General features: G+C 56.2%; 1 protein-coding gene across 4 annotated transcripts in view; it reads left to right on the top strand.

Moving 5' to 3' along the window:
- Positions 1 to 294: 294 nt before the first annotated feature.
- CHST3 (carbohydrate sulfotransferase 3) overlaps positions 295 to 26,191 on the top strand; it is a 34,465-nt gene continuing 8,568 nt past the window's right edge. The window contains exon 1 of one of the 4 annotated variants that reach the window (XM_057308591.1): positions 295 to 389. The gene's annotated coding sequence lies outside the window, so the exon portion shown is untranslated. Of the gene's footprint in view, positions 390 to 1,246; positions 1,338 to 1,470; positions 1,556 to 23,199; positions 24,401 to 26,191 lie in introns of those variants that run through there. The other 3 variants (XM_026504416.4, XM_044386145.3, XM_026504417.4) reach the window with 3 other exon arrangements.

The following is a 26,191-nucleotide window of genomic DNA, read 5'->3' as shown; positions in this document are numbered from 1 at the left end:
ACTGCCTTAAAGGGCCTGAATTAGCTCCTGGTGCTAAGTGCTGAGAAGACTCCGAAGAAACGCCAGAGCCCAGGGCACCACAGGACTCGGGCAGTTAACAGGGAGTCTCTGTTTGTCTTCCAAACCCCAGCACTTCACCGCACTCCTGGTCAAGTTGGCCTTGTACCCATGAGCGGGCGCTGTCTAGCCCGGGCACTGCCCCACCTGTGGGAGGCAACCGGCCTCCACTCGTCGGCCAGCAGCACCCACCCCACCCTCCGCGGGAGGCGCCAGCTGCCCAGAAGGGTGGGAAGATAAAGCCTCCCTGGCTGGCCGTGGTGGACCCCACTTCCTTCTGGCTTGCCTGGTGTCACACTAAGGGAACTCTTGACTGGAGGCATGAGAAGGCGGTAAGGCGAGTGGGTGACCTGTGACGGCCCAGAGAGGGTGTGCTGTGGTCTTTGAAAGCCTGGGGGACCAACATTTGGACCCCCACCCCGCTCGGGGTGGAGAACCAGCGTAGCCAGAGGGATCTCTCGGAGGAGAGAGAGGCTGGCAGGCGGGTAATGGCTTGGGAGGCTCTGGCAGGGCGAAGCCGCGAGGATTTCCACGCCGCCTCTCCCCCCACCTACCCACCCCGGGGCCGGGAGCTCCTCCCAGCCTCTCTGGGAGGGGATGGGGGATCCGAGCGGTCCCCCAGCGAGTCCCCGGGGAGGGCGGCCAGAGGTGCGGCTCCCGGAACAAAGGCCCACAGAGGGGTCCTGGAGCGCGCGGCTCCCCGGGGGCGGGGGCGGGCCCCCTCCCTCCCCCCTCAGCTCCTCCCTCTCCTCCCCTCCTTCCACCCAGAGGCCCGGCCGGCGCGCAGCCCGAGCTGCGCCAACTTCGCCAACGGTTCCCAAGTTGCCGGGCGCGCTGGGCTGGGAGCTGGGTGGGGTGGGGTGAGGAAGGAGAGGAGGAGGAGGAGGAGGAGGAGGGCTCCCCGGGCGCCTTGGACGCGGTTCAGGAATCCTCCGCCGCCGAGGGCCGCTCGCCGGCTCGGGCCCGAGCCGGGAGGGCGCCAGGCAGGACCGCTTGCTCGCTCGCTCGCTCGCTGCGCAGGACGGCGCCCGCCTGGCGCCGCTTTCCGCTCGGCGTGCGAACCGGCCGGGCCGCGCCTCCCTCCCTCCCCGCCGCCGCCGCCACCGCCACCGCCTCCGGGGAGGGCGCAGAGCCCGGGCCGCGAGGGATCGGAGCGACCGAGCCGCTTCTGCCGCGTTCTGCGCAGAGGAGGGCAAAGTTGGGAGCGGATGCTGCCGGCGCGGGACGCCAGCCGCGGACAGTCGGATCCGCCCCCCGCCGGAGGAGGCTCGGCGGCCGGGGTAAGTAGGGCGCCGGCGTCCCGGAACCGCCTCCGAGGCCCGGGCAAGGCCGCCCAGCCGTGCGCCCCTCAACCTTCCCCGTCCCGGCGGCCCACCAAACTTTGGAGGAAGAGGGGGCGAATCGGAGCGTGGGAGAGGGAGTTCTCGGCCCAAGGAAAACTCCACGCAGGCACTCGCGACCCCCAGACCCAACCCGCACTCGGATTCACGGCTGCCAGGTACTCGCAGCTCATCCTCATTCAAGCCACAGACACACCGCGCACTCGCTGGGAGCACACGCCACACCGACCCGCACACGCTGCAGGCCGAAATTTACAATTCCGGGGGCGCCGGGGTTCGGATCTTTAGACCAAGCATGCCCTCCTGCCCTCAAATAAATCCACGGTCTTTGTCTGCTGCCCCTGCAGCCCCCCAGTGAGGAGCCCCTAAAGCGCGATGGGCCGGGGAAGGGCTGTCTTGGCTTTGAAAGTCGTGGCCAGCACCCCGAGGCTAGAAGTGGGGAGGGGAAAGCGGATACTGCAGTCGGATCTCGGGGTTCATCAGCAGCGAGTCTGGTGTGGAAACTCGGTGTCTTGGTGATGTGTCTGGGTGTGCGCAGCCCTTCCGGAGGCGAGGCCGGGAAAGAGGAGGGAGTGATTCATGAACTCGGACCCGGCGTGCTGGGCTCTGTGAGCAGAGTGGAAAAAGGCTGCAGGCGGTTGCTGCGCTGCGCGGGACAGCTGGGTGGTGGCAGTGACAGAGCCTGTGAAGAAAGCACACAGACCCTGCCCCCCACCCCGCCCCCCACCCCCAGCGGATGTGCTTCCTCAGAGGGACTTCCAGGAGGACCAGCAGAGGAGACTGCAGCCCTGGATGTGTGTGTGTACGCGGGGTGGGGGATGCTTAAGGCTCCCAAGGTCACGAAGAAACCAGGGCGATGCGGGAACCCTATTTATTTTCACTGCACCTGAAGCTGTGTTTGCTTTCAGATGCTCTGGTGTGCTGGGCCCCAGGATGTTTCAGGGATTGTCCTGGACCTAGCCCAGTGCTTGGCACGTAGTTGGTACTCAGTAAGTAGTTGTTTGATGATTAATGACACCAATAATTAATATTTGCTAAGGACTCACTATGAGCCAAGCCTGGTGGCCTCAGCTGGGTTGGAGTTGGTCTTCCTGCAGAAGAGGGGGCCCTGAGTGGTTCCAGGGAGCCCTGTCTGATTTGTCTGGAGAAGTGGCCCAAGCGGCATGTTTCACGGTGCCATGTGGGCTGGCACTGACGACTTGAATCTCATCATTGGTCTATGCTCCCCTAGGAGGGGCAGCAGGAAAGTCTCCATTTCTACATCTGGCTAAGCAGGGGATGGTGTTGGGTGTTTCTTCCTGGCTCCTGCTGGCCTGGCTGGATATGGGTCTCATGAAGGGTCTAGGGGCTGTGTCCTCCAGCAGGGGCTTGGCTCCGTAGTGGCAGCAGGTGGAGGGGTAGTCACAGTCCCTGTACTGAGCATCGGGTGGTTTCCTCTGTGCCAGCTGGCTTGAGTTTCCCAGAGGAGCTGAAACTGCTCATGTTCCTGGAACTGGGATTAGAAGCAGTCTTGGGAGTGATTCCCTGTTGGCATGGGATTGAGTGTGCAAGGATATGGGACAACCTGGCCATGGAATCACAAGGAAATGTGTCATTCCCCTACCCCTTTGTGACTAGGTTCAGTCTGCGGTTCAAGCATCTAAATGGTCTCAGTGATGAAATTAGCAAGGTATGGGGCCAGCACCAGAACTGTGACCCCAGATGAGAGAGGGAGTGAGCTGGACTTGGCCATCTCCAGTTTCAGGTGGGATGCTGCAAGCCAGTCCCTTCCCCATATCGCCTTCCCGCCTTGTGTCTTCTGTGAATCAAGTTCTCCGTACATGATCTCATTAAGCCCTACATCTGAAGTTAGAATTCTATCGCTCTTTTGCAGATTAGGAAACTGAGGCTTAGACAAGTTAAGTAACTCTTTCAAAGTCACACGGCTGATGAGGAACAAAGCTGGGATTTGAACCTGGACAGTCTGACTCTGGAACTCATGCTGTCTCCACCATGCTAGGCTGTCTCTAGGGTCCCTATTTGTTCTCCATGGCAACAAAGAAGCAACACTGGCTACTTACTAACACTTAACTAACATGGTCCTGGGGCCTCTGACTGCAGTCCCTTTTCCACCCACTCTGCCTAGACTGGATTACACCGTGGGCCTTGGGAAATCAAAGTCTGGGTGGCTTCAGGCTGCTAGAACCTTCCATGTAGGACTGGAGTTGGGAAATCAAAGTCTGGGTGGCTTCAGGCTGCTAGAACCTTCCATGTAGGACTGGAGTTGGGAAATGATAGAGATTTGGAAGTGATTGAGGGAGATATTGCAGTAATTCCAGCGAGAGATGATTCGCTGCTTATCTGAGAAGTGGGGACAAAGCTGCCACTTGTAACCATACAAGTCATAAGTTTGGGGTTGGGAGAAATGGCCAGGTAGACATTCTCAAATGGGTTACTATATTCCTTTCTTTCTTCGGCCCTCACCAGAGTGGAAATCTGTCTCTTGGGAAAATCAGCCCTCACCTGCCACCTCCCGCCTGGTGAACGTAAAGCAGCGTGTGGTGGCTGTCTTTCCCACACCTGCCATGTGCCCTGGGGTGGTTTCTGGTCCCCACGAGAGATGGGTGGGGCAGAGCTGGGGTGAGGGATGAGAACGCACGGCTCGCCTGGTCCCTAGCAAATGCTTTCCCACACATGCCCCACAGAGGGACAGTGGTTATCGTCCCCACTTGACAGATGAGGACATGAGGTTCAGAGAGGTGTGGTGGATGCCCAAGGTCATGAAGCCAGGGAACTGCAGGCACTTAGGGGCGCCTGTGGTCTCAGTCTGGTTGGTCCTCTATGCCCCGTAAGGGCTGAGGGGGATGCCTCTCACGGCTCTACCCACCCTCATCTCTGCCCAGGCTGTCCATATACAGGAAAAACTGGTAACCTTAAATGAGGAGCAGAGAATGAGCACTGCCCCGCTGGCCCCTGCCCACCTTCCCCAGGAAGCCCACGTGGGTGATTCTAAGAGCCTGGACAGAGCTGAGCTGCGGGTATTAGAACCTTCTTCCACCTCCACTGTGGAGTGGGCATGATATCCGGATAGAAGTGGGAGACTGGGTGTGGGGAGAAGCTGCCCCACCCGAGGGACAGGGGCTGCTTATCTTTGCATCCCCGTGTCTGAGACGTGGAAGTACTTGGGACTGTTGTCAGGTGATGGGTGAAGCCCAGGGAGGGGCCGTGGGCGAGCGCCTCTGCTGGGAAGTCATAAAGCAGGGGAGCCAAGGGAATCTTAGCCATGAGGAAACGCTCACAGAGGCCTCTGCCTGTCATGAAGTCACGCAGGAGGAAAGGAAAACAGCTCTCCGTTTCATTCCTTAAACAGAAGTAGGAAATAAATGTCATCTCTTCTCTGATGACTAAATAAATGATAGAATGCTGCTTGTCCTGCCCTGACCACGTGGCTTCCACGGCTGGGGGCAGGGTGGTCGCTGACCAGCTGGGCAGTTTGTTCTGTGCTTGGAGGTGGACACGCTCAGTCTTCTGCTCCATCGCTCCAAATCTGGCTGGTTGCTCCCCCCACCCTTATCCACCACCACGGAGAGATGGGGCAGGCGGGCCGTGGGAGCCCCCAGCCACCAGTAACTGCACCCCCTCATTCCTCCTCCTTTTGCTTCTCCCCTTCACATTTCCCCCTCTCCCTCTCTCCCCCTGTTCCACAAAGATGGCAGTGTGCTGAAGGACTGTGGGTTTCTCTGGGCCCTGAGAAATTTATCACTGGGGTTCTAGAGGACTCTCTGGAAAGGATTTGGAGGAAAGTGTGGAAAGTAAGCCAGTTCCCAGTTGAGCTTCTCCTGAATACCACAAGTAAACAGCCATCCCGGAGGCCAGCCTGGGAAGCTCTGTGTTGGCCTCCCATGGTTACACCTGGCTCACTGGCTGCTTTCACCAGCTCCCCCCTCCCTCCCCTCTCCCTGTCCAGCCCCTCCTCCTTGACTTTGGGAGCCTCAAAAGTCAGGGAACACACGACTTGACCGGACTGCTGGACTGTCCTTGTGCTGAGGGAGGTTGGCACGCAGGCTGCTGGGACCAGGAGGAACCTGAGGGAGGAAGGTCCGCCTAGGGTGCCCGCTCAGCCCTGCTCCATCTGAGCAAGTCTTCCGGCCTTGGCCCCACTTGTCCAGGCAGAGGGTGGTCTCCCGGTTGGTGAGTTGGACTTTGATGGTGGAGAATGGTGGGGGTCCTGATGAAGTTTTGCATCTTAAATGTCAGTTTAGGGTGGATGGACCAAAGCTAATTTTCCCCTTTCATGCTCCCCACCAAGGTGGGGCTCACATGTGCAAAAACCCTCAAAACCTCTGCATTTACTTTGAAGGGCTTTCGGGACAACCTAGAATGTCAGGGTTCTTTGCTTTTGGCTGGAGTCATATCAGATTAGGCCACATCAGCTCAGGGTGCTGGGGGGTAGGTTCACACCAGAGGTTTCGAGGAGCTCAAGCGCTGTCGTAAGTTGCTATGTCCATAGGCTGGGAAGCAAATTCATGATAGCTTAATAACGTCAATGCATTCAGTTGACCCCTCTAAAACCCAGTAGCGCCTAGTGAGAAGGGAGAACCAGGGCTCTGGGTGGGGGGCCGTTCCTGGCTGAGACCAGAGAGTGGCTGAGGGGCCTTTCCATCATATGTGACCGTACTGAGCTGGGTTGGCAAACTGAAACCTCTGGGATCTGGGGAGCAGGCCCTGCTGGGAGGCTCTGGGTCCTGCCTCTGGCCAGGGAGTTTTTCTATCATGCTGCCGCCAGGCTGCTGAGAGAGAACTTGGGGGTGAGCTCCATAACTTGCAGCCCTGGGGAGAGAGGCTGCATCCTCACATCCTCACCGACCATCACATAATCACGGGCTGAAATACACACACACACACACACACACACACACACACACATTCAGATATGTCCCCCCCCCCCCCCCACACACAGATAGTTCAGTAAACAGCTGGGGACATTATATACCAAAACATTTGTAGGCACGAGTGCGTGTGTGCACACATACAGATACACAAACACAGGGACACACTCATGCCAAAAGGCAAATTATGTAATGGTTAAGAGCACATATCCTAAAGCCGCAATGCTCACAGCCTTGCTTAGTAGCTGTGTGACCTTGGGCAAGTTACTTAACCTCTCTGGACCTTAGTTTCTTAATCGGTAATAGGTCATAGGTAATAGGGCTGTCAGTGAATTCATATCTGTGAGGAGTTTAGAAATGTGCCTGTACAGAGAACTAGGCAGTGTTTACAAGTATTATTCGCCACACACCCTCTGCCCCAGATATTCAGACCCAAGTTCACAAGACTTCTCCGAGAGGCACCCACAAACTTGTCAGTGAGTGAAATCAACCGCTTTGTACTTTCTGAGCCCTGATTCTCAGAATGTGAGCCATTTGCTGTACTGGACTCAAATTAGAATTTATTAGGAAAATAATTTCATCTTCCCTCAGAAAGCTCATTCTCTTAAAACATTGTTGGTACTAACTCCCCCGAGGAAGGGCGGGAATTCCTTTAGCAGCAGGGTTTTTCAAACTAGGTGCCACGGAACCCCAGAGTTCAGTGGGGGGAACCCCTCAGAGGCCTGATGGGAGGAAGCTCCAGGCCTCTCCCCGCCTTGTCTGTGGCACACACGGGGCTTCTGAGGGAAGTTCTGGTTCAGAGGAGGGCTCCCCAGCTTCGCCGTTTGCAGGCCCCCGTCTCCAGGCGGACCTGTTCACTGTCCTGTGCGCGCGCCTGTCCACACACGCGTGCCTGTCCACACACGCGGGGCCTGGCGCGAGCCCATGCCGTCGCCTGACGTGCGCCCCGCGCCTCGCGCGCGCTCTTCCCCACTCTCCTCCTCTGCCTTCCCCTCCAGCTGCCGCACCATCTGCAGGATTCTGGAAAGTGCTAAGGGGTCTGAGCCAAAGCAGCGCTATCGGAGGAAATATTTTGAAAACAAAGGGGGCCGCCCCCCTGGCTGAGGCCGCACCAATTTTCAGCAAAGCCATTTCACAGCTCGCCCCGCGCCAAGGGCACGTGGCCGGGCCGAGGTTCTGCTTGGGACACGGCCCGGGGCCCCCTGGCTGCGGGGTCACGGACAGGCGTAGCCGAGAGGCAGGAGATGGCAACCTAGCACCTGGGAGGGAGCGGAAGTCGGCCTCTCGGGACTGGGGACGGGGGGGGGGGGGGGGGGGGGGGGGGGGGGGGGAGCGGGGACGGGGGGGGGGGGAGCGGGGGCGGGGGGGGGGGACCGAAACTCCCCTGACCGGGAAGGTCAGGCCCTTCGTGTTTTTGTTCTGAGAGGAGCTCTGCTCTCGCGCGGTTCCTCCTGCGGCTGCGTGCGGCGCGGGGGGCCCACGGTCAGGTGCACAGGAAGCCCGAGCGGGGACGTCCCCTTCACACCTTCCGGGCCTGCGCTCGCTCGGTGCCACAGGAAGCCCGTGACGGAGGCAGCCTGCGATGGCCATTTCGCAGACGGGCGCGCAGAGGCCGCCGGCCAGGAGAGGTTGCCCGGCCCCAGCTCGTGCGTGCGGAGCCGCGGCGGCCCCGGGCCCTGGCGCGTGCGAGCTTGCTGCCGTGGTCGCGGCCAAGAGGACGGTCGCTTCGTCCTGGCGGCTCTGGGGGAGGCTGGCTTCGGGGGCACTGCGGGTGGAGGTTCGAGCCCTCCGGCCTGCCCCAGGCTGACCCACACGGGGCGTCTCTGACGGTACCACGGCCTCTTCTGCAGGGCCGGCTGTGTGCCGAGCGCTGCTTCCCCTTGGCAGTGACCCGGGCTCAGAAGTGGCGTAGGTGGCAGGAGAAGGGATTTAAACTCGCGAGGAGATGCTGGCCGATCAGGGTGTTCCAGCAAGACAGAAGCCCCACCCTGGGCTAGGTGCCGAGCTGCCCGGGATGCCGGTGGCTTCCACGGCCCTGTGATCTTCCAGGTGGATCTTACAGCCCAGGCTCCCCTTCCCCAGCCCTCCCCTTGTCCTCACTGTTCCCCGTTCCGAACTGTCCTTGTTCCTCAGACACAGGCATCCTGCTCTCCGTGGCCTCTCCGGCCTCTCCTTCCTGCTCTTCTTGTGGCCAGCACCCATTCAGCCTCCGGCCTCCGCTTGGGTATCGGCTCTGGAAGCCTAGGTCAGCAGCCCTCCCTGTGGCTGCCTGCACGTCCCCCTCGTCACACTTTCCCGCGCTGTGGCCGTTGCTGCTTTCGTGGTCTGTGGTCTCCTTGCGTAGTGAGCTCTGTGAGGCAGGACAGCATCTGCCTAGCTTCCCTTGGTGTCCCCAGTGCTTCCACACCCCCAGGGAGTCCCCATCTGACCGTGGAACCGAGAGTGATGGAGGTGACACGAAGCTTCGCCATGCCCGGTAGCACAGTGTCCGCCCTCCCAGGATGGGATGCTCCCGTTGGGGAGTGCTCGGAGTCTGGGCAGAGCTGGGGGGAGTCATGGTGAGTTGGAGGAGGCAGCTGATGTGGACCAGAGGCCTTGTGTGGGACTGGGCGGAAACAGGGGAGTGGGACCCTGGGCATGTGACCTGTTGGAGTCATTATCCTGTGTGCTGGGGTGGGCTGGGCTGGGGTCCTGACAATGGTCCTGAAACCCTCTGAGAGGCCCCTTGGAATTAGGTGGGGCTGGTGGGTGGTTGCACTCTGAGCCCCACTGCTCAACCCCATCAGCAAGTGGTTCTCAGTCCCGTCCCCTTATGGGTGTGTGTCCAGCCCGTCCAGCCCCTCCGGCCCCTCTAGGGTTCAGACCTGCCCCCCAGGCAATGCAGGCCTCCTGTGGCCGAGTTCTTTCCCCTGAGCAGACAGCAGGAAGCCCAGCTGGCAGGCTGCCTCCCGGGCTGGGGGCTGGTTCCAGCTGCAGCCCTCGAGCCGTTCTTGCAGAGTAGTGGGGCCCCTGAGGGCTAGTTCTCCTCCACACCACCCAGGAAGCACACAGTAGGTGCTTCAGCCTGGGCATTAGTACCGCATGCTCGCTCATGCCTGACGCTGTGCAGGGTGGCCTGGGGCTAGCAGAAGGTGCTAGAAAGGGAGAGGAGACTTGGGCACAGATAACCACCTTTGAGTCCAACTGTGATGAGCCCACACAGGTGGACGTGAGGGAGGACTTGGGGAGGGCTTCACGGACGAGGTGGGCACGCAGCTGCCAGGAGGGAGCCTGGGCAAAGGCACAGGGCGGGAAAGCTCGGATGGAACGCAGAGAAGGGCAAGGAGTCCAGTTGGACCGAACTCTAATTTGTAGGATGGATGAAGACGAGCAATGAGGCGGATGGCGCTGTGGTTGGAGCTGCAGGCTCTAGAGCCGGGCTGCTTGCAAGGGAAGGGGACCCTGCTGCTGACCTGCTGTGCGACCGTGGCCAAGGTGCTTCATCTCCCTATGCCTCAGTTTTCTCATCTGTAAAATGGAGATACTAACAGTACCCACCACAAGGGGGTGATAGGAGAATAAAAGTGTCCCTATACAAGTGTTTAGAGCAGGGCCTCCCATACAGTAAGCATCCAGAAGAATGAGCTATTGTTCTTATTTTTTAAATAAATGTAGCTAGAAAAGTCAGTTGAGGTCAGATCATCGAGGCCTTTGAATGCCATACTTTCCATTTGCTAAGCGCCTGCTGTGTGCCAGGTAGTTACAGACCGTCTCACTAAGCCCCACACAACCCAGCAAGGCTGTTAGGCACGTGTCCATTTTCCAGATGAGGAAACTGAGGTTCAGAGAGGCAGGTTAACCCACCCCAGATCACTCAGCCAGGAGGAGTCGGGGGCAGTAATGAAATCCAAGTGTCTCTGGCAGTTGGGTCTGCCTGTGTGGAGATTGGAGAGACATGACAGAGGTAGCATGTGGGTCACTGCCCAGAGTGGCAGCCTGGACGCTGTAGTCATGGGCCCCTGGGGCAGGGAGGGCGGGAGGGAACAGGGAAGGAGAGATACCTTGCAAGCCTGGAGGGCACAGAGACAGGGAGGCCTTGAGGCCGCAGCACACAGCTCACTATTCACAGCCCAGGGGCACCACTGAGTCATTCTGGGAAAGCATGACATCACTGAGTCTCAGTGTCTGCTGCCTACCTGCCAGTCTGCCCTCTGTGGTCCTCTGGTGACCATGTGCCCGAAGTCCTGCTAGGGACCCTCCCACCCCGGATAGCAGGGCCAGGTCAGCTTCCTGGCTTTCTGTCCTGGCTTCTCCTCCCCAGCTGCTGTTTCCTACCTTCCCAGGGTTCCTTTCCCTGCTTGGAATCCCCACCCCACCCCTTACTCATAAGCTTAGCTGTGGCAGAAGCTTCTGGAAGGGGTGATGGGCATGAAGAACTTCCAAAAGTACATCCTTTCCAGGCCTCTGATTGGAATTCTGGGCATCCCAGTGTTGGAATCACTTTTAAAAAGTAAAGCCTGGTTGAGTTGTTGTGCCCAGCACTATGCCAGGTCCTAAAGGCCTCTGCCTTCCTGCCTTCCTGAGCACTCAAGCATCCTCAGGCTGGGTGGTTTATTTGCACCAGTCAGATTGCATGAGGTAGCCCCATTTTACAGATGCCAACATTGAGGCCCAGAGAGGTTAGGGACTTGTCCAAGGTCACACAGCCAGAATTCAAACCCTCAGCTGTCCAACTATAGCTGTGCCTGTGCTCTTAGCCACTCCATGATCCAGCTGCAAATGAAGCCACCGGAGTCATAGGAGGCAGGGCGTATGAACCTATGCCTGCCAGGCGGTGTGGGGCAGACAGGGAGTGCCAGCACAGTTTTCATCTTTCAGTGTGAACCCACTCCCCAGAGTTTCTTGGAGATTGTGGATCTCCAGGGAGGGGGCAGGGGAGCACCGAGCTTCTTGGCCATACAGACCCTGCTGACGTGGCCATTTGGGGTGAAACTCACCTCTCTGGAAGGAGACGGGGTGCAGGGGGCGCCTGTGACGTTTTTGGTGGGCCAGACCTGGAAAAGGAGTGTGAGTCAAGAGAGGGGCCGAGTGCCAACTTCCTCAGCCCCGTCTGCAGGCGCAGGATGCCAGGCTGCTCCCAGCTCCGCCCCAGCCGCCCCAGGCAGGGGGAGGGGCCAGGGCCCAGCCCTGTGCTGAATGGTGCCCTCACCCTCCACAACCTCACGAGGGAGGCATGGTTAGCCCCATCTGCCAGGTGAGGACACTGAGGCTTAGAGAGGGTTTCTGGCTCACCTGAACTCCTTTGGCCGGAAAAGGGGAGAAACGGAGACTGTGAAGTCTTCTCTCTGCAAGGGACAGGAGGAGGGAGGAGCTAGTCGTGCCTCCCCCCCACACCGAGGGTACAGGCCAGCTCTGTTCTCAGGCTAGCATTTCTGATTCATTCTACAGTCACTGGGTCCCCATGTTGCTGTGAGAATGACCCTCTGGAGTAAGAGAAAAAGCTCTCAGATTTCCCTTGGGCTATGAGTTACGATTTTTCCAGGAGCACTTTGAAACAATAGGGGCCCTCGGGCAGGCTTCTGGGGCTGGGCCCTTCTCCCCCAGGGAGCCAGCCCCACCTTAGTGGGCCTGGCCTGGAAACAAAGGGCCTCCAAGAGATAACCTGGCTTAGGTGATGACCTGGCACGTGACTGAACAGACTGGTGCCAGATTCTCAGGGTTCCCTCTTCCCCTTTTTAATGCCCAAGCCCCAGGTTAGCCCAACTCCAGGGGCCCTCTCCACAGATATATGGGGATCCCCCAGGGTTCCACGAAGTCTGCAGGGTCAGTCCCCCTGACACTGCCCCCTCTTAGCCCCAGGACCCCCACACCCAGAAGGGAGGGGACCCAAACCAGTTACTCCCCCCGACCACTACAGGAACAATTTCTGGACAATTGTCACTTTTCTTGCAGGGAAGTAGACTTAAGTTTGACTGTAGGGGCAGTTCTGCTTCTCATTGCCTCCAGATTTTCTTTTCTGGCTTTGCCTCACTTAAATTCAAAGGCCTGTTAGAATGACTTCCAAAATGAGAGTCTCACCTCAAAAGAACGTTGTCTCTACTTCTATCGGTAGAAAACTGCTAGCTGCTTTTAATTTTTTTTTTAGTTTGATTACATTGTATAAATTAAGCAATACATGCCCACGGTACCCGATTGGAAAGGTACGAACAGATACAAGGTGAAATCGCTTTCAGACTGAGGCACAAGCTTGAGAGTAGCTGTCCTGGACACTTAGTATGACCCCTGCCCGGGGGTCATTGCTAAGCCGGCAAGTGCTCGCTCCCAGGCCGTACTGGCTGCCACATCCCAGCCCCCCCAGGAGTCACCTTGGACTCCACCCATGAGACGCAAAGGCCCCCACATCCCTCTGCCCCCGCTAGCCCCAGCGTGGCCCCTTAGCTTCCAAGTGAGCTGTCTCCTGCATTCCCGGCTGCCTCTTCTCCATTTTCCCCTCTTGTCTGGCTGGGCTGGGCCCTGCAGCTGTGGCCTGTGGGGTCAGGGCCCCACGCTGGTGATCTGATGGACATACTGCCTCTCGGCCAGACTGACTGCATATTCAGAGTCCCCTAGGTGTGGGGCTCACACAGACAGGTCCACCCTTCTCCACTGCCATTCCTGATGAGACCGAGTGTGACCTAGGCCTCCCCTGCCCTTCCCCCCTTCCTCCCTCTTCCCCCTCCCCTACCCTTCCTCTCTGCATCCTTCCCTTCCTCCCTCCTTTTCTGACATATTTATGTGGTGCTATATAGCAAATGTTAACTCTAATTCGTAAGAGTAGAGCAAGGCAGAGAAATAAATAGTGCCAGGAGAGCAATGTGCTGGAGATTTGATGTCCACAGACCCTGCCCTTCACATCTTGGCCTTGCATCTCCAGCTGGGTGACCTTGGGCAGGTTGCTTAGCTTCTCTGAACCTTACTCTTTCATCTGGAGAATGAAGGCAAGGGTGGTGGTAAGAATCCAGGCTGGGTGCAGGGCTGGCCTGAGGACCAGGAGGAGCAAAAGGGCTTTCTAAGGAGGAACAGGTGACAGGTGTGGGGGGCGGGGGGCGGGGGGGCAGGGCTGTTCCTTTGGGGGACTGGTTATGGCTGCAGGGGCTGGATCAGGGAGGGCTCTGGGACACGTGGGGTTAGGGTAGACTTTGACTAGGCACAATGGCCTCTTAGGCAGCTTGGCCCCTGGGCTAATGGCTGCCTGCCCCCCGTGGGCATGCCTTTTCTTTCTCTATTTCCACTCAGAAATGGACCCCCAATGGACCCTTTTCTAAAGTAATGACTTTATAGTTTTCATCATAGGAATAGATGCTTACTCTGCAAAATTCAAGTAAAACGGACAAATACAGAGAAGAAAGCAAAACTCGCCCCTCAGTCCCACCACCCAGATGTAACCCATTAGTTATTCCTCGCACATCCTTCTCTAGGCATGTAGACATAGAAGAGGGGGCAGTAGAGAGGCAGGAAGTTTTCTAAACATGGGGAAATGCACAGTTTAGTTTAACTTTTAGGCCAGTGTTCTAAGGAGGCTGTGCGCCCCGAAGCAACCCCACTCATCTGTCCCCATGTCCATGAGGGCATCGTCGGGGGGGAGGTTGTTGGGGGAGGACCCAGACGTTCTGCTCTTTAAAACCTCCTGATGCAGACCCATTATAGAAGGGGAGCTGGCTCCATGACCGTGGTTTTCACTCTTTGGACCACAACTTCAGACACAGATACAGAAGTGAAACAAGTCTTACGAAGCCCGTGTGTATCTTTATCACCCAGGATACACTCTGGTATTTTCAGTTCTACACCATTCCAGTTCACTTTTTTAAAAAAAGCTGGTCGACCTACCAAACTTTGCAAGCTGGAGTTTAAAAATATCCCCCTAGAAGAGTGATTTTCAAACTTTACATCAGACTCACCTGGAGAGCTTGTTGGAACAGCGTGCTGTGCCCACCCCCTGAGATTCTGGTTGAAGAGGTCTGCGGAGGGGCCCGAGAATGTGCATTTCCACCAAGCTCCCAGGCGCTGCTGCTCCTGCTGGCCCCGGACCCCACTCTGAGATCTGACCTTCCTAGGTTGTTTTTTAAAGCATTGTACTTCCCGGCAGAGACTTCCAGAGGATTTGCCTTATTCTACAGATGAGAATCGCTGGCGGCTAATACAAGAATTTGGGTCTCTGACATTTTTGAGGGTGCTGGTCAGGCACTACCTTCGGGATCTTAAACACCAGTCTCCTGAAATCCAGCTCACGCTATTAATATCAAGTGCCGAATGCAGAAGAGGTCTGCAAAGCAAAGGGACATTTATGCCCAGCCCTGGTTGAATTACCTGCCTCTTAAATCCCAAACCCACAGAACATAAAACCCTCCCAGCCCTTTTGAAAACACTGTTCCTCTATAGGCAATGAAAGGTGCCATTTACCATGTAGATTTCACCTATTCTGGTTTTTTAAAGGGAAGAAGGTAAGTCAAGCATGACCACCCCATGGGGAAAGCTGTTGCCCCTCACTCTGGTTGGGGTCTGCTGGGTTTCATTGGCTATCGCTGGACTCCCAGCTTTCCCTGGAACCTCTTCCTGGAATGGCAGCTGAGCGCGTGTGACAGCACCCGGGCTCGCCTACGTTTTAAGCTGCGTCTGCTCCTCCAACCAGAGAACTCTCAGCCCCCCCAGTCCTCCCCCTTCATAGCCTTGGGGCCCCCTCCCCAGCCGTGCAGTCCTCTAGAAGCCAACCCTCAGCTGGGAGCAGCCTCATGAGGGAGGGAAGTGTTAAATGGGCACAGAGCCCCTCTGTTCCACTAACAATGGCCCGTTGATGACTAGATTCTGCCCAGGGCGGCCCCCTTGACTGGACTTAGGGGAGGAGGAAGGACTCCAACCCCCCTCCCCCAGGCAGCCATTTCTGGGTGTGAAGTTGATCGAGTCCTTGGCCTCTGCCCACAGAACCTCATTCTTCAGGCCCTGAGGCAACAGTGAGAAACCCACTTACCCCTCCTATCCCATCCCAGGGGCAGTTCGAGGCCCCAGGGGTGATTCAGTTCCGTGTAATTCAACAAACATGTATTGAGCAGTTGCTGGGCACGGAGGCTCAGTGCTAAGGAGCTGTGGGCAGGAAGAATGACCAGTAACATGAATTCAGTGCCTGTTCGAGTCACCCCCATCCCTGGCTGCCAGCAGAGTCACTAAGGAGCTTACACAAATTCCAGCCTGCAGGCCCCTCCACCCCAGATCTCCGGGAGTGAACCGCAGGCCCTGCTATTTTGTAAAAGCGCTCAAAGGGATTCTCATTCCCAGCTGGGGTTAAGCATCCTGGGCCTCCTATTGGTTTGCCCCCATTTCATGAGGGAGGTGCTTGTGGGAGGCTGAATAATGGGTCCCCGAAGATGTCTACACACGAACCCCCACACCTGTGCATGTTACTTCCTAAGGTCAAGGGACTTTGCAGTGGAACTGAGTTAAGGATTTTGAGACAGGGAGATTACCCCGGATTATCCAGTGGGACCAATGTCAGCAGACGGGTCCTGCGAAGAGGGAGATTTGACGACCGAAGAGGAAGTCAGAGTGATGCCTGAAGAAGAAGACTCAAGCAGCCACTGCTAGCTTGGATGATGATGAGGGGGCTGCGAGCCACGGAAAGCGGGCAGCCTCTAGAAGCTAAGCTGGAAAAGTCAGGGAAGCAGATTCTCCCCTCGGGCCTCTAGAAGGAACTCGAGCCTGTGGACGCCTTGATTTTAGTCCAAACTGATCCTGGATTTCTGACTCTCAGAACTCTTAAGGTAATAAATATGTGTTGTTCTAAGCCGCTGAGTCGATGGTGGTGTGTTACAACGGGACGAATACAGGGCTGTTACTAACTCTGTTAGATGAGGCTCAGAGACGTGAGGCAGTCAGCTGGGGTCACACAGCTAGTGAGTGGCCGAGCTGGAGCAGGAAGTACCCTCACTCTGTGTGCTCTTCCACCTCCCCGCACTGCCCCTCTTTGCAGCCAGACAGACAGACGTGGGTCCGAAGCCCCGCCCCGCCGCCTTCTTTCTTGTGTCCTTTGTTAATAGTGGGGCCCATTGGCCAGGAGGGAAGGTGGGGGTGGGGGAGTGGGCAGGTGGAGGAAAGCTAGGATGGGCTGGGTTGTCCCCAGGTGGAATGCCATGTTTGAACTCGATTCTGGAAGAGCGGAGCCTGGGGACACCGTCCCCCGTCTCCTCTGCTGCCTGTCATCACGCTATCCCTCAAGGCCACTCTGCCTTTGGGATCTGGCCTGCGGCCACAAGCCAGCCACAGGCTTGGGCAGGAGCGGCATTCCACTCGCTGTCACCCACAGCCAGCAACAGCTGCTTATCTGGGACAGCCGGCAAGCTCCCATTTCCTGGGAGGCCAGCAATGACCTTGTGCCTTCAAAGGATATTTCTTCCAGGACGCCAAGAACCTTGTATTTGAGGTCACGTGTGTCTCTCTGAGGCGTGTGAGACAAGCAGAGGTCTAGAGTGTTGTTGTCCAAAGTCACACAGCAAGTAGGTGACAGGTCCCGGCAGACGAGTTCCCCCGGAGCTGCCCGCCGCCGTGCGGCTCCCAGGCTTCGTTACACCTGCCTGCTCAGGGATACCACATGGGAGCTGCGTTCCCGAACCGTGGAGCCAGACTGCCTCGGCTCTCCTTGTGCCTGGGGGCGGGTTGTTCGGCCTCTCCTTGCCTTGGCGGGGGTGGTGGTTAGTAGCCAGCAGGGTACTGCCCACCTTCCTCATGGAGCTGTGCTGAGGACCGAACACATTTAATGCATGAAGCCCTTGGAAGCGCCTTGTTCACAGCGTCAGCTCGTCACTGTTGAGCTCCCCTGGGCAGAGACTGTCTCTCCCTCACTCTGCTGCCAGGGCCTCGGCCCCTGCCCTGCGTGGCCGGGAGCAAGTACTTTGCAAGTGAGTTGACTTGTCTTGCCTGAGCTTTTATCATCTGGAGGCTCACTAGGTACTTTCCCCAGACTTTTAACTTTTTACAAGTTCCCCCTTAGTTCACACCCTCCTCCTCCTTGCCTCACTGCAGAATGGCCTGAAAGCAGCCTGAAGCTTGCTCTGAAGCTTGTTCCGCCCCTTGGTAAGTCCCAGGAGCGGTTCCGAGATAACCCAGAGGTCCCAGGTTCTCACAACCTGTGAGTGCCAGTGTTACATCATTGTCAAGGCCACGCCTGGCCGACCTCCTGAGCTCTCCCCGGGGTCCCCGGGCCCTGGGGCAGCACTGTTCACACACGGAGTCTTGTGTGGCCTCCCATGGACCCTCTGCATCTCTCCTACTTGGAGCCCATGCCAGGCCTTATAGCTGATGGCAGGAGGGGGGAGCGGGGGGGAGGGGGGGTGTATCACAGACTATGGGTCCCTCAAGGCCCGCCCCCCTTTCTCCCTGCCCCCCGCTGTGAGGATGGGGCTTCCTCATCAGGTTCTACTTCCTCACTCAGCCTCCCCCACAAAAAAAGCCCCCCAGGCTTATCCTTGCACATGAATAGACCCCAGGGGTGGGGCCAGTTCATGGTCCTACAAAAAGCCAAACTCAGGCATCCAGTTTGGATTCAACTCGTTCAGTCTTCTGCCCCAGGAAGGCCATTTCTGCTCAGTCTTACTGCCCACCTCTAGCTGTGTTTCCAAAGTCCTCTTTCAACCCCGCCTCTGTGGTAAGAGCCAGTTTCCTTTCCCCCTCTTTTCAGTTCTCGTTCAGTCTTCTGCCCCAGGAAGGCCATTTCTGCTCAGTCTTACTGCCCACCTCTAGCTGTGTTTCCAAAGTCCTCTTTCAACCCCGCCTCTGTGGTAAGAGCCAGTTTCCTTTCCCCCTCTTTTCAGTTAAACTTTTTACATTTTTTTACGTTTTTCTTTTAATTCCAGTGAGTTCACGTACATGTGATATCGCTTCAAGCGTACAGTAGCGTGCTTCCGTAATTCCGTACACCACCCGGGGCTCGTCACGGCAAGTGCAATCCGTCATCCCCAATATTTACATTTTTTCAGTGTTGAGATAATTACAGATACACGTGCAGTTTTAGGAAATAATACAGAAAGAGCCCGTGCACCCATTACCCAGTTCCCCTGTGGTAATATCTTACAAAACTCTCTTCGAAGGTCACAGCCAGGGCACTAACACTGATGGACACAGCCAAGATAGAGCACGGCAGAGATCTCTCATGGTGCCCTTTGATAGCTCTAACCACTTCCCTCCCGCCCCCACGCCTTCCTTAGCTCCTGACAGTACTGATCTGTGCTCTTCGGTTTACAATTTTGTCATTGCTAGAATTTTGTATAAATGGGGTCATGCATCTGTAACCTTTGGAGACCGTCTTTTTTCACTTAGTACCCCTAACAGTCATCCAAGCTGTGTGCAGTACGCCAAGCACAGAGAGGTTTGAAGTCTCCTGAGGAAGGTCAGTAAGTAGGACAGAGCAGAAAGGGGATCGTGGGCTTATGCACGGAGAGCTTTTTCCTCTCCGGCGATCCCAGAAATGCTGTAGGAGTTACCTTCACAAAGGTGCAGAGCAAGAGGGGACAGCCGTGTGACCATACTGAAGGGGACCCCCGGGTACCCCGCAGTGGCCACGGGCTTGTCCTGAACATGTTCACGTCTGATGCACTCACATGCACGTATGCATACTTGCACACGTTTCTGGTTGAACGGTTGCGGATCAGTCAAGCTAACGAAAGCTCCCAAGCCCACCCGTGAGCACAGAATTGTGTAGTAATGAGCGTGACCAAAATGGAAATAATAGGGCACATGAGGAATGAGGGAAGAAAAGAATTCCATGGCCCAGAGATTCCTGGCCGCCTTAGGCCGCTCCTCCTAAAGTAAGAGGGATGCATACGTGTCCACCCTTTCCCATCCTACACGCATGGCAGACATCACTAGTCAAACACCACATTCTTTCTCGCGGCAATCAAGCATGACCTCAGTCTTCTCACAGAGCTCTAGTCAATACCGATCTACTGGCGTTGGCTCACAGGTTGAGGATTGTTTGCTGTCCATGCTTAAGCACATTCTTTGGTTCAAGACGCTGGAAACTTGGTACAGTCACCATCTTTGTCAGGCTCCCTCTTGCTTGTGCTGGGTTAAGTTTATCACAAAGCTCCTTAGGCGGACTTGGTTATTCAAGTAAACATTAAGCACTAACTGTATACAGGGCAATGGATTAGAGCACAATTCCATATACTCTTTTATTCTAGCTTACTTTTTAACCACTTCCTTTCAAAAAAAAAATTGATTTATTTGAGAGAGAGAGGGAGAGCGTGAGTGGGGAGAGGGGCAGAGGGAGAATCTTAAGCAGGCTCCACACTCAGCATGGAGCCCAATGTGGGGCTTGATCCCACAACCCTGAGATCACGACCTGAGCCAAAACCAAGAATCAGATGCTTAACCGACGGAGCCACCCAGGCGCCCCTATAACCATTTTCTTTTCTTTGGGAAGAGTAATAAATAAACATGGTAACAAATTCAAACAATACAAGGAGGTGTATGTGAAAAATGGGTCCCCATCCCCACCTCTATTTCCTAGTTCCCCTCAACCACTCTGGCCCATTTCTTGTTTTCCCCTAGAGGTAGTCTGTGTACCAGCGTGTGTGTGTGTGTGTCCACCCCCGTGTTACACAGATGTTGGTAGACCTCACACACGCTTGTCCCTTGTTTGTATCACTCATGTCTCGAACAGCGTTTCGTATCAGCTTCTACAGAGCTGCCTCTTTCTTTCTTTCTTTTTTTAAAGATTTTTTATTTATTTATTTGACAGAGAGAGAGACAGCCAGCGAGAGAGGGAACACAAGCAGGGGAGTGGGAGAGGAAGAAGCAGGCTCTCAGCAGAGAAGCCTGATGTGGGGCTCGATCCCAGGACTCCGGGATCACGCCCTGAGCCAAAGGCAGACGCTTAACCGCTGTGCCACCCAGGCGCCCCAGCCTCTTTCTTTTTAACCACTTACGGAGTATTGCACTGACAAATGTACCATCATTTATCGAACTAGTTTTTTGTTTGAATTTTTACGTTTGTGCCTGTTAGCAGACATTAAGGTCATTTTCCACCTTTTGCAATCATGAACGGCTTACTGTTGTGTGTGGCCTTGCTGTGATTGTCCTAACGTGTCTACAGGATGAATCTTCCGGAAGTGGAATTGCCGGGTCAGAGAGCATGCATACTTAGAATCGGGACGGTTTTGCCAAATTGTCCTTCAAAAAGGACACCCCCCTCAGCATTACAAGAGGATGCTGTGTATTAGTTAGGACGGAACAGGCCGTGCTGTAGTCACAGACCCCACATCTCAGTGGCTTCGCCTAACAAAGGCTTATTTTTCCCTCGCACCACGTCTGACGCAGGTTGGGGGGCTCTCCCGTCAGCAGGTCGGGATCGGGACTGAGCCAGCTGGAACCTGTGGTCTCCAGTGCGGCCACAGCAAGAGAAGAGAGGGCCTGAGGAGCGTGTGGGGTCACTTGAAGGACGAGGCCTTGAAGCGGCTCACGTCACTTCCACCCACATCCCACTGATGCACACCTGGTTCTGTGCCTCAACGGGCCAGGATGGCGGAGGGCGTGGGAGCACTTGATGAGCACCAAGTGTTTGCCCATCTGCCCGTTGGGTCTCCCTGACGTTATCTGCCCACTAGGTTACAGAAGACGCTGTCTTTCAGTCTGACATGTGACCATGTATCTTTTCAATTAACCCTCAGACGCTTTCTTTAGGCAACTGGCCTCCGCCGTCTGCTGCGATCCCCATGGCAGACTATGTTCACACTCAGGACGCGCTCCAGGGGGCTTGCCCAAATCTGCCCAGAACCCAAAAAACATTTTGTGGGGAAGCCCTGAGACGTTTTTTTTAAGTTTTGGCTCTTATTCATAAAAACATATAAAGGCATGTGAGTAATAATATAAAATTAGCCGTGTAAAGATCTTGCCAGCTGTGGTATGGAACAGATTGGCAGCGGTTCGGGCAATTTCCTAAGCTCTCCAGAACTCCGCCCCCACTCTCACTCAGGAAAGCGCAGGCCACGTGAGGGAGAAGGGTGGAGCTGTAAGAACCCTACATCTATTGCAGTCCTTTGCAAAAAGCAGTTTGGGGGTGGGGGTGCACATTTTTGAGGCCTTCACTATTCTTAGTAACCTTCGCCGTGAGTTACCATCTGCGGTGTTTTGTTCAGTGAGGGGCCTAAGGGGCTAAATGAAAGGCTTGGAGGATGGACGTACAAGGCACGTGTGCTTGAATGGAGGGTTTATGTAAGAGTTTGGGCTGGCATTGCAGGGCGATGTCAGACTGTAGAATGCCAGACTAAGAGGTGGGGAGGAATTGCATTTGGTAGCCAGTAAGGATCCTGTAAAGTTGGGAGGGCAAATCGGTTTTATCTCACAGGACAACTCTAATGGATCCGCGCTGCAGTGAGGTTTATGAGGCTGCATCCCAGTCTCAGCTGAAGGGGGGCATTGATTGATTAGTGATGTCTGCTCCAGGCACAGCACTGCTGAGTGGTGGTGTGTGTGCTGTGTGTTTGCCGTCCCTGTGATGAAGCTTCTTAAGTGGGCTAAGCTATGAGAGTCAGAGTGATAAAGAGGGGCAGGGCCATCACTAACCGGGGAGACAGGAGACCCACATAGTAGTTGGAGTTTTGTCAGCATCCACTTGTATGCCTTGGTCTCTCTGAGCCTGAATTTCTGTAGATAAAAAATGAGGAAGGGTAGGTAAGACAATGTCCACATCCTGACATTCTGCAGTGTTAGGACAAGAACCATGTTTTTTCATGGTCCACGGGGTAGTATACAGGACACATTTCTTTTGGACATCCTGGACACAAGCTTCCACTGCAGGCCCTGACTGGGCAAGGCCCAGAGTGCGGGGCAGCTCCGACCCAGCCCAGGGCCCCAGGTTCAGTGTGAGAGGTGCTGGAAGCGCCTTCGCTGACAGGAAGGCCTGGGACTGTTCTCTGGGGCCCTGTATTTCATGCGCCTGTTGGCTTTGGGGTTTACACAGGATGTTTTGTTCACAGGGCTGAGCCGGCCCTGATAAAGTGACTCTCAAATGGGGTTAGAGAGTGTGTACCCCCATATCCCCACAGAGCAAAACAGGGCTGAGGGGCAGCCAGGGTCTGTCCCAGGCGGAGCTGATACCCTGAGAGTCTGTGGCAGCCCCACCCCCACCAGGCTGGCCCTCAGCCCCCTGGTCCACCTCGTGGCAGTGGCCCAGAGCTTCTTACAAGTTCTTGGATGTCTGCTGCTGCTCAGGTGGGATACACTTCTACCTTTGGCTGCTTCTTCTCTGTCTCTGTCTTGGCTGAGGCTGGGCACATGCCCATAAGGAGGTCCTGGAGGGGTTTGTTCTTGTGAGAGGAAGCTGGAGCCCTGGAATGTGAGCAGGCTTGAGGAGTAAGGACGGCCCCGAGCTGCGCAGGGGAGCATCGGCCAGACATCCATTCACTTCCTCACTCTCTTCATCCTTCCCTTCTTCCTTCACTCACTGGTTCATCCAACAGCCCCTAGGCATTTACTCTCCCGTCAGACACTAAGTCTGAGATATTGGGGGCCTTGGTCCTTTCCAGGCCATCCTTGCCTATGTGAAATGGAACCCAGTATGGACAGGCCCCTGGATGGGCTTCTGCGTTCCCCAAGCAGGGACCGCCTCCCTCAGGGGCAGGCCCAGCCTTGGAGTCCCTCCTCCCTGCCCCGCCCTCCGTCCTAGTCTCTAGGGGACTCAGAGACAACTCACAGAAACCCTCCCAAGGTTTCCCCTCATGGGCTTCGGCAGCATCATGCTTGGGGCACCTCCTCGCACCCCTCCCCCCCGGGCTATGGCCCATAGCGTGTCGGTCTAGGGTTTCCCACAGTGGGCTTCACTGCTCCCACAGAGCCCCCCCATCTGGACTCTTGCCCACTCTCAGCTTCTCTTCTCGGTGTGGCTCTTCCTCTGATGGAACGGGGGTGGGAGCAGGGCCTACAACCGCTGAGGCCCAGCCCCCACTGTGCTCTGGGCCCCAGCAAGTGAGGGGAGTGGAGTTTTGCTGCCTGATGCAATGTCTGGCAGGGCCCGTCCCTTATCAGAGCTCCATTCCCAGCAGACTCTGGGACCACACCTTCCGTTAGGGGACGCAGGGGCAGGCTGGGAGGCGTCCAAGTAGAAAACTGTTGTCTAGTGAAGGCCCCTCATGGGGCAGGAGGGAGGCCTGGCCAGAAAAGCCCCCGAGGGGAGAGGAAAGTAGGGAGATGGGTGCCTGAGTTGGGGCCTTAGCCCAGCCCACTTTCTTTTCAGTATTCCCTCTCTAAGATTTGTCTGGGATATGCGGGTGGGTTTCTGCCCTCCCATCATTAGCGCATCACTGTACAGGCTTGAACTGAAAGCTCCAAGGCTTAATTTCTTCATCCTCAAAATGACATCCCGATTGATAGTGATAATTCAAGAGACTGACGGATGCGAAGCCCCAAGCGTGAAGTTTTGCGCATAGTACTCGCTCGGGGCGTATACTCAGAGCACACACCCACAGTGCACGCTCCGAGAACACACAGGGTTCGCTCATCTAGGGGACAGCCGCTTTTTCTTCTTCACGTGTCCATCAGCTTAGAGTGAGGGAGCATCTCCCGCTAGGCCAGACGCTTTGGAAAAGGCATTCGTCCATTCATCTGACAAGTGTTCTAGAAAACCTGGTCTGTGCCCCGTATGTACAGGGTAGGGCACGAGGATTCTGGGCACAGAGTACAAAGGTGGAACAGACGGACGAAGCTCTCCTGTCATGGAACCTACATGCCAGTGGCTGAATTAGGCAAGAAACCAGTGCATTTCCGACCAGGAAGGAAACAAAGCAGGATGCTGAGAAGGGAAGTCACGGGGGAGGGGAGATGGTCAGCGTGATGTTGGCGGTCAGGGAAGGGCTCCAGGGGAGGGCTCCAGAGCCGAGCGCTGGGGATGACTGGCCAAGGGCAGCTGTCCCACCCCCTGCTGCGGCCAGGCAGAGCTGGGCTGGCCCGTGCTTCTGGCCTTCTTCCCCATTGGCCCTGGTGCCCTGGAAATGGGACCTCGGCTGGTGTCCCACCTTTTCCTTTGGCTGTCACATCACTTGCTGGATGTCAGGGGGGAAAAGCTATCGAGGACTCCCCTGGGAGGCGGCGTCTGCCAAAAGAAGGAAACGATGTTTCATTCTTCCCATGAGCTAAGTAAGGGTGCACCCTGCGTTTGGGGAGGGAGTAGCGCAAAGGTTTGACTAGTGTTGACATTCACAGGCCCACTTCTTACAGAGGACCTCTGCCGGGAGCTTTGCCAGGTGACCCCCATCTTGGCCCCATCTTCCTCCCTAGTGGCCCTGTGACCTCCTGGCCCCTGTGGCCCTCTCCTACCTCCTGGTCTGAGGACCTCCCCCATTGCCCCTGGGACCCCTAAACCTCCCTCACCTGCCTGCCCACAGTCCGCTGGGCTTCCAGAGCTAAAGCTAGGGGCAGCCGCTGGGACAGGGCGGAGCCAACAGCCTGCCTTGTGTTTCCTGTCAGAGAGTTTTCACCATTGCTTCTTCCTTTTAGGGCAATGCCGGGAAGGTTCTTAGGAACCCTGTATTTTTCAGGGGGGTGAGGGGACTGGGAGGGCAACTCAGAAATAGAAACAGTGCTTGCAAGGGAGGGGAGGAGAAGGTGCTGAGCTTCGTCATCGAGGCAGCCGAACTTCTAATCTCACCAAAGACCCAGAAGGGAGAGGACAATGAGGGCAACTCCCCTCACCCACTCCTGCCTTTTCTCCCCTCTCGTAGTTAATGAACACTTACCATGCCCCAGGTACTGTTCCTCACGGCAGCCTTATGTACAGGTTTTTCATGCTACAGATAAAGAAACTGAGGCCCAGAGAAGTTAAGTCACTCCCACAAGGTTACACAGCATGGTAGACACGCAGGAAGGACTGGAACCCAGGACTCCTGGTCCCAGCTCCTTTTGCTTCCCTTACATCATCAGACACAGACAACTCTCACCCAAGAGACGGGAGGGCAGAAAGTCAGGATTTCAATCCCTTTTCTCTACAGACTTAGCGTTGAGTCTCACCCTTCCAGAGAGCTGGGTAGCCTTGCGCACCACGGGGTGCGAGAAACGTGGGTCTGCCCGTCATTCTGCAAACTCTTGCTGATAGCCTGCCAGGAACTGTGCTCACTGTTTGCTCACTCGTGTCTTGTTGGGCAGCCGGTATATGCTCGGTGCCGTTCTAGATGCTAGTCCCTACTTCAGGGGGCTCGGAGTCTGGGAAGACAGACAGACCATCGGCTGGAAAGCCCAACCATATGTGCTACTGGGGAGCACTGAGAGGCTCGAATGACCCAGATCCTGGAGGGATGATGAGGGCTGCTGCTGGGGGAAACTTGGGCAAGTTATTTAATCCCTCAACCTCAGTTTCCTCATCTGTAAAATGGGATAGTTGCTACCTAATAGGACTTCTGTAAGGATCTGATGAGGAAATGCAAATTAAGTGCTTATTAGCATGGCACCTGGCACAGAGGAGTAAGCACTCAATAAATCTCAGCTCCCCAATCGTTCCAGTTGACCCTTCCACCCCGAGTGTCAACTCCGTGAGGGCTTGGGCCAGCTCCGCTTGTTCGCTTCTGTGTCCCCAGTGCCTAGACCAGAGACAGGTGCAGAGTGGGTGCTCAGGAAATAGTTGTTGAATGACTATGTGGGGAAAGGCCCAGAAGAATTAGGAAGGGGCAGGAATATTGCAGTTGCCCTGGAGCTGGCCCTGCAGGTCTCTTCCCTCCTGAGCCCCTTCTCAGCCACCCACACTCAGGAAGCCTCACCACCCCCTCTGCCCTGCACAGCTGGGCCCCGCCACTGAGCTGCCAAGGTTATAGCTCTGCCTCCTCGAGTTGCAGAGCCCGTGGCCCACTGTTTTCCCCGAAGGACAGATGTTCTGCCTATCCCTTTAGCCACTTTCATTGTGCGATGAAGGTGCAACCCTGGGACCTGCCTTCCTGC

The sequence above is a fragment of the Ursus arctos genome, unplaced genomic scaffold (genome assembly GCF_023065955.2).
Source record: "Ursus arctos isolate Adak ecotype North America unplaced genomic scaffold, UrsArc2.0 scaffold_7, whole genome shotgun sequence".
Classification (NCBI taxonomy): Eukaryota; Metazoa; Chordata; class Mammalia; order Carnivora; family Ursidae; genus Ursus; species Ursus arctos.
The sequence above is the reverse complement of the archived record's forward strand: the minus strand, read 5'-3'. Positions and strand labels throughout refer to the sequence as shown.